Raw genomic sequence first — 8862 nt, forward strand, 5'->3', positions numbered from 1 at the left:
TAATATAAATATAATTTTATATATATAATAATAATAATATACAGCTGCAGACTCTTAATGCCACTCTCAGGCCCCTTCCGTTTGGTGGACGCATGTGCAGAAAACAAAGAAATATGTACTTTATCAGTTTCACAAGTTTTCAAAGTAGAGTTGGATGGCACCTTTAACCTTAAAGGCCTGTATTTGCGGCAGAATGGTCATGCAATTTGGGTTTAACACCAAAAACATGTCCCTGTGCTTGCATCATTTAATGAATTGCCCCTCTATGTTTTTTGCATTGCACTTGAGAACTGAAGAAACCTTTAATTCAATAGCAAGTCCACTACAATTCTCTACATGTACATGAGTTTAACCAATCATTATTTAAGCTAATCAAATTTTGTTTCAAACTTCACAATGTTTTAAATAACCACACAGACACAAACCAAATGCAAAATAATCCACATTTATTTATATCTTTAGTCTTATCTTATTCTATGTTATCTTACGTTATACAATCTTATCTTAACCCTCTCAAGGCAGGCGTTGCTGATTTGCAACAGTTAAAAACTAACTACCTTATTACCCCACATACATATTTTATGAGTTTTTTTTACTCAGAAGTACCACTGCAGGACTTTGTCCTGTCCTGTTACTAAAACTTAATTTGAGCCTGAAAGGGTTAACCTTATCCTACCCTATCTTAGTCTTATCTTATTCTATGTTATCTTACGTTATACAATCTTATCTTAACCTTATCTTACCCTATCTTAGTCTTATCTTATTCTATGTTATCTTACGTTACACAATCTTATCTTAACCTTATCTTAATTTACTCTATATTAGTCTTATCTTATTCTATGTTACCTTATGTTATACAAAATCTTATCTTAACCTATATTAGTCTTATCTTATTCTAATCTTATGTCATACAAACTTAGGATAAGTTAAGGTTAAACTATCTTAATCTTATCTTATAATAAGTACTTGTGAGATCTCTCACCTAATTATTTACAAGTTTTATGAAAAACTATTTACATCACACAGATAGCCCATCTCCACAGCCAACTCCAGGACCCCAGGGATGGCACTCAGCTGGTCCAGCGCATCATTAGGAAATATCACCTCAGCTTCATCAACCCAATTGTCACCATACGAGTAGTGAGCCTCTAGGTTTTGGTCCCTCCCCTGCTTGCAGATGGAAATTGCATTTAAAAACTCACTCCAAAACTGGATACACCAATGGTAAGTAAAGCACTTGGCCTCATAGGTCATTTTAGGGTAGTTGCTAAGATAATAGTTATGCAACTTATTGAATCTTTACATTTTTTCAAAAGCAACAGAAGGGGACATAAATGGAGGTGTCGGACCCGTAACCAGCTGAGATGAGGGGGCTGCAGCCTGCGCTGGAACCTGATACGGAGGGGTGGGATGAACCATGGCCGGAGCTGAAGATGGATTTGGGGCTGGGCTTACAGATGAGACTACGCGTGGTGACGGAGGAGGAGGGTGTAAAAAAAGATGGAGATGGAGAGGAGACAAAAGAGGATGGGATGGGTGACGGAACTAATGTGCACTTGTGGTGCAACCACTACTGAGGCCAGATGAGGGAGCCACTAATGATGGCTTGAAGACATATCAGTGTCAGAATGACACGTTTGAGATAAATGTAGAACTACAGGATAAATTTACAGTTATACCACCAGGTGTTTTCATAACAGCTCGCTTATAGTAACATTATCACTAGCATCCATTTCACTTGACGAGAGAGAACTGACAGACTTTTGTCTCTCGTACGTTCCCTGTAATTATGCACTAAATAATGAATTGTCATGACCGTTATTTGATTATGTGTGTGGTTTTTATGTTGTTGTATGATAAAATCTTGTCGCCACGGTACTGACAGTAATTTTGTGTCACCAATTAGCTAGCATCGCTCACTTGGTAAGAGGCTGAAGCTAGGTTTGCCGCATAGCCTATGGGTCCATGGCTTGTAGTAAAATGGCACACGGGATAATGAATGGACATGATCGTTTTTCATATTTTTGTGTATAGTTTTTTGTCATAACGTTAAAAAATCTTGTCAGTCCGTTTCTGACAAACTTGTGTTGATCAGTGACCTGAGCATCGCTCACATGGTAGACTATTATCTGTCTGAACAATTATAAATTGCACTGACCAGAAAAGCTTGAGTGTTGATAGCATCACAGGCAGAACCATAAATGATTTTTTTTTGTTTTAGTCATTTTTAAACACATTGACAATGCATTATAATGCATTCATAAAGCATTATAAACATGGCTATATTTCTAAAAGGGCATAACACATTGCCATGTTTATTATGCACCATGACTGCTTTATGAAGCTCTCGTCTATAATGCACTATAGATACCTTTGTAATGCAGTAGAAAGCTGTATTATTCCGACCATCATAATGCATTATGAGGGCATCTATAGTGCATTCCAGATGAGAGCTTCATAAATCATTCATAATGCATAATACACATGGGTATAATGTGTTATGCCTTTTGATAAATAATTATAGCCATGTTTCTAATACTTTATGGATTCATTATTATTAGTTATGAATGTGTTTATAAATTACTAAATCTACTCCGTCACCCCAACACACATGTAGGGCTTTGAGGTGCATGTGCGTCGCTGGGGGGCAGGGGAGGTATTCCTCCTCTGTCCTCCCGTGACCACCTGTGTCTCAATCATACATCACAAGCACCATGCCCTTCCCCTGTTTTAAAGCACTTTAGAACAACACACACCAACACCACATCTGAGTGGGCGGAGGGAAGCATGGGGTCTTTTCACACCCCCGTTCTCTGCTCGCCATCTGGAGCCAGGGGCTGAGAAGAATAGAATAGAATAGAATAGAATAGAATAGGATAGAATAGAATAGAATCTTTATTGTCATTGTAGCAATGAGACATTGTACAACGAAATTAAAGTGCAATTCTCCAGTGCAAAATAAAAACACAGTCACTCTGAAAGAGCCTGAACGCTACTTTCTTTCGTACCTACAAACAAACAGTAACAAACAAACTACATATTGCACTTTTTTCCTTAGCCAGTTTTGGCATGAAACATAAGGCTGTAATGTAAACAAAATAACACTGTAGTAATGTAAACATGAACGGTGCCCTGGCTCAAATTGACCACTTAGCAGTGTTCAGCATGGTGATGACTGAGGGGTAAAAACTGTTTCTCAGTCTGTTTGTTTTGGTTTTTATGGATCTGAAACGTCTGCCTGAGGGTAGGCGTTCAAACAGTACATGTCCTGGGTATGATGGGTCCTGAAGAATTTTCTTTGCGTTCCTGAGACAACAGGAGCTGTGAAGTTCTTCAAGTGAGGAGAGAGGACAGTCAACTATCCTCTGAGCAACCTTAATAACCCTGTGAAGCTCTTTTCTGTGTCCCGCTGTGCAGCTGGTGAACCATGCACAGAGACAGTAGACCATGATGCTCTCTACTGTGCAGCGGTAGAAGGACACCATCAGTTTCTCTGGGATGTTGTTCTTCCTAAGAACCCTCAGGAAGTAGAGTCTTTTTTGGGCCTTCTTCACTACCTCTGCAGTATGTGTCCCCCAGGTCAGGTCCTCACTGATGGTGACTCCCAGGAAGCGGAAGTTTGAGACCCTCTCCACACAGTCCCCATTTATGATGAGTGGCTGGATGTTGTCTGCCTTTTTCCTGAAGTCCACGATGAGTTCCTTCGTCTTTGCTGTGTTGAGGAGCTAGTTGTTATTACTACACCATTCTGACAGTGTTTCCACCTCGTCCCTGTAGGCAGACTCATCTCCCCCCGAGATAAGCCCTATGACAGTGGTGTCGTCAGCGAACTTGACAATGTTGTTACTGTGGTGGACAGGAATGCAATCGTGGGTGTATAGGGTATAGAGCAGGGGGCTCAGCACACAGCCCTGTGGAGAGCCAGTGCTCATGCTGATGGGTGTGGAGTAGTAGGGGCCCACTCTAACCCCCTGTACGGTGTTCATTTTAGGACATCCTCAGGTCTTATGAAAAAAACCCTCAGACTTCAGACAAAACGGCATCAGACATCGAACTCAGGCAAAACGGACTCGGGTGTCAGGAAAAAAACCGTCAGACTTCAGACAAAACGGCATCAGACATCGAACTCAGGCAAAACGGACTCGGGTGTCAGGAAAAAAACCGTCAGACTTCAGACAAAACGGCATCAGAACTAACGGACTCAGACAAAACGGACTCGGACAAAACGGCATCAGAAAAAACTTTTAAAAAATTTTTTCGACCTCAAAGCCTGATGAAGCGTCATCAAGCTACGACAGCGGATGATGAAGAGAGTTAGCTTTTTATTATATTTCAAAATTGTAATATTTGGATGTTATTTTGTGGACCGAATCCGTGCTAGCTAGCTTAAGTAGTGGCAATGATGTTAAGTTTAATTGACGATCCGTATATTTGTCAGGTTATGGACAAAGTAAAGGCCTATGAGGATCTTAAAAAAGACCTCGAAAACGGTAACGACTGTTTATTCTGCCTAATGTTGGCACATTCTTGCTATCGACGTAAACTGCCTCATAAGGCTAACAGGATGTTCTGGGCTAATTTAAATTTGATAATTAAGCATTCCTATCTAATTGACTGTACAGATTACCACTTGAGTAAGAATGACAGTCTTCATGTTTACAGTTGCAAATGCTTTTTTCAGAAAAGTCGAGCCGTCAAGCTATAATAAACAGGTTTCACTAACGTTAATTTGTGTGTGTGTGTCTCTGTGTGTGTGTTTAGAATATCAAAGGTAAATCAGATGTAAGACCTCGTGACTACTGCTTAGTACTACCCCAGGTAGCATTCCCACATGGGCCCCATATGGGCTTAATGTGGGCCAAAATATGGGGCCCATGTGGGTTGGCCCATATGGGCCCCATCAAAATCTGCACCCAAGAATCAAATGGGCCCCATGTGGGCCAGCCCAGAAAACCCAAATGGGTTCGGTATGGGTTATTGCTGGGCCCCACATGGGCCAATTACCTGGGCACAATGTGGGCACAATGTGGGCCAGCCCATATGGGCAAAGATGTGGGATTTATCTGTGGCCCATATGGGCAAATGATGTGGGATTTATCTGGGGCCCATATGGGCAAAGATGTGGGATTTATCTGGGGCCCATATGGGCAAAGATGTGGGATTTGTCTGGGGCCCATATGGGCAAAGATGTGGGATTTATCTGGGGCCCATATGGGCAAATGATGTGGGATTTATTTGGGGCCCATATGGGCAAAGATGTGGGATTTATCTGTGGCCCATATGGGCAAAGATGTGGGATTTATCTGGGGCCCATATGGGCAAAGATGTGGGATTTATCTGGGCCCCACATGGGCCACATCACCTGGGCACAATGTGGGCCAGCCCATATGGGCAAATGATGTGGGATTTCTCTGGGCCCCACATGGGCCACATCACCTGGGCACAATGTGGGCCAGCCCATATGGGCAAGGATGTGGGATTTGTCTTAAACTGATAAGTTAAACTGTGGCTGAACCAAAAGTAAAGAAGCAGATAGGCCTAAAATCAGTTTTATGCAATATTTATTTAAGGAAAATCACACACTGACATCACAATTAAATAAAAAACCAGTTTACATTTATTTTACAAATTAAAAAAACCTCTTAGTCCACCAATTCCACTCTCCCCTGTTTGGAAGGGCCACTCTTCTGCTCTGCCTCTTGTCTGCGTCTCTTTTTGTAGAGGAATGAGGTAATGCTTCCTTTCACCTCATCTTTTGTAGCCTCTTTCGTTTTTGAATTTTTCCACACAGCACCTGGAAAAAAGTGAGGAATAATCTAATTAAATTTGTGCATTCCATTTGGCAGTAAGTGATATTTTATCTGTTTATCTAAAAATAATCAAATTACTATATCAGTCAATCCCAGAGTACAAGTTTAAAATCACCAACCTAACAATTACCAACCTAAAAATACAATAATATCTGCATTTTTATTGTACTGGGAGCAGCAGAGCATAAACAAATTTAAAACTGAAAAAAACTAATGTTAAATATATTACCACTTCTCAATTTATTTAAAACTTTGCCAGACTGCCAATTAATTTACACAGCGTGTAGTCAGAGTATGGAATAGTCTTCCTGATAACGTAGTGCAAGCTGAATCCTTGGGAAATTTGAACCCTCCTTCCTCTTCCTCAGTCCCCCCTGTAATTTACGCCCATGCTTCTACGCATCTCTATGGTGTTTCTTTGCAAACAGGTTTCGGCTTTTAAAACACCCCTCCCCCAGGCCCGTTAAGGTGAAGGACGAGAGACGCTAAAGCAAGGCGCTGGGAAAATGCTTGATACATGCAATATGTCCATCATGTGCATTTAAAAAGGACGTTCTGAAATAATTATCAAAAAGGAACTAGATTACATTGGCAAATAACATTTGTTCTCCCGCTGAATTGAGTTATAATTTAATAATCATCATTTTACATGATGTTACGAAAAAATGGTTACAAATGTTTTAAACTGATCTGACTACAATATTGTACTTTATACTTTAACATCTATCACAGTATAGATTAGACGGCGTTTTAATACATATATACACACAAACACACACACACAATGGCGGTCATATACATTAAACAATGTTGTAAATTTAAAATAAAGCGCATACATGCTCAAAAAGCATTTGAGTTGGAAACTGTAGTTAAAAATATAAGAACGTTCAGATGCATGCAAATTGATATAACTCTCTGTTTATAATGTATTTTTCAATCAAACAATCAACTGTAAAATTACTTACCTAAAACGCACCGGGAAAGTTTTCAACTTCTGTGGAGTTTTTCGGGTGGACGTCCGGTGAAATAACCGTTGGAATGTATCGCGCATGCGCAGTACAGCTCTAGCCCGCCAGGCCTTTTCAAAAGGTGCCTGTTTTCTGACTGTTTGTTTGATGACTTGTTTGATGAATCTGTATGTATGTGGTCTTCAAGTATGTTATTTTTAAAATGTATTCACTCCTATTTTATTATGATGTTTATCAAAAAAAATAAAAATATTGATTTAACATTAGATGTAATTATCAGCTAAAACACAGATCTTATCAAAAGCTGTAGCCTATATTAAAATGCGCCCTGGGGGGGAGACGGGGGATGGGGGATGGGGGAGCAGTCACAATGACGTGTGACTGCACATTCACGGGGGAGCTGGGGGGGCAGAGACAATGACGTGTGAATGTGTCATCTCTGCTTGGCCACAATGAAAAGAGATATGTTTGAAGGGGTTAGGGTGAGGTTGTTTTCCTAACTTAAGAACACTGAACCAACGGTCAAGCATGGTGGTGGTAGTATCATGCTGTTTTGCTGACAGTACTGTACATTGCACAAAGAGGATGGAATAATGAAGCAGCACTAGGTAGATAGACTGGGATTTTTTTTGTCATAGTAGCAGATACAAAAAGAGGACCATAAAAGAAACAGAATAATAAGTATTTACTGTAACCCTCTGGATCAAGTCTGAGGCCTATCACCCACTTTCAAAGTCGTCTGACATGCCTTGACATTTTACAGTTTTCCTGAATTGCTAAAACACATTTCCTAAAATCTCCTCTCTTTTTCTCAAACCACTATAAGCACAAATCCTAAAATTCAAGCTGAACTCACAATACCTTACACTCGTCTTGCAAAATCAAACAATCTTCTGAAAACTATTATCTTTGCTCAAAAGCAAACACTGCTTTCAGATCACACATCAAGCCAGTCGGTTAAATAAACGCTAATGAACATGGTCATTACACACTACAGCAAAAAATTGAAAACACTATACAAGTCAAATATTTGTATATAAGTCAAAACTGTTGCTGGCATGTAAATTAGAAACTGCAAGACTATAGTAAAAAGAGTATGGTCGTCTACCAAAAATATTTGTATACTGTACATTTATGACTGCAAAAACAGAATAACTAATATATAACATTAATTGCTGTATTCAGTACTCCAAAAAAGTTACTGTAAAGGACAAAGCCAAAAAGTAAAGCACAGTACAGAACCATATGTTTATTTTTCATTTTCCACTCTGTCCACCTTTATTCTCCACAATCTTATCAGGACTAGGTATAAATAAATCAATTCCTGGTGTGAACTTTTCAAGATCGCATTCCGGAGCTCAACATTTGGGACGTTAATTCTCGTGTAATTCTGGGGGTTTCAAATTTCCACTCAGAAACTTAATTAAATATTAAGAATCAAGCAATTGTATGCGTGTTCAGAACAATTATAACAGCAGTAATTTTTTAGACAAAATCACGTGTTACCCATATTGCGTTCAGCCACATTTCACCCATATGGGTTTGCCCAGATCCTGCCCATATGGGGCCCATATCGTTCAGCCCACATTTCACCCATATGGGGTTGCCCAGATCCTGCCCATATGGGACCCATATCGTTCAGCCCACATTTAACCCATATGGGGTTGCCCAGATCCTGCCCATATGGGACCCATATCGTTCAGCCCACATTTAACCCATATGGGGTTGCCCAGATCCTGCCCATATGGGACCCATATCGTTCAGCCCACATTTAACCCATATGGGTTTGCCCAGATCCTGCCCATATGGGACCCATATCGTTCAGCCCACATTTCACCCATATGGGTTTGCCCAGATCCTGCCCATATGGGACCCATATCGTTCAGCCCACATTTAACCCATATGGGTTTGCCCAGATCCTGCCCATATGGGACCCACATCGTTCAGCCCACATTTAACCCATATGGGGTTGCCCAGATCCTGCCCATATGGGACCCATATCGTTCAGCCCACATTTCACCCATATGGGTTTGCCCAGATCCTGCCCATATGGGACCCACATCGTTCAGCCCACATTTAACCCA

At 40.5% G+C, this 8862-nt stretch overlaps 1 long non-coding RNA gene across 1 annotated transcript; it reads right to left on the bottom strand.

The window, feature by feature from the left end:
• Nucleotides 1–5544: 5544 nt before the first annotated feature.
• On the bottom strand, nt 5545–7094 carry LOC140582432 (uncharacterized). Its single transcript, XR_011985402.1, has 2 exons — nt 6776–7094; nt 5545–5794 (listed from the first exon to the last, which is right to left on the bottom strand). It is a non-coding gene; the product is annotated as an uncharacterized lncRNA (long non-coding RNA).
• Between the last annotated feature and the right edge of the window lie 1768 nt (nt 7095–8862).

Source organism: Paramormyrops kingsleyae, chromosome 24, assembly GCF_048594095.1.
Source record: "Paramormyrops kingsleyae isolate MSU_618 chromosome 24, PKINGS_0.4, whole genome shotgun sequence".
In the NCBI taxonomy this organism is placed as follows: Eukaryota; Metazoa; Chordata; class Actinopteri; order Osteoglossiformes; family Mormyridae; genus Paramormyrops; species Paramormyrops kingsleyae.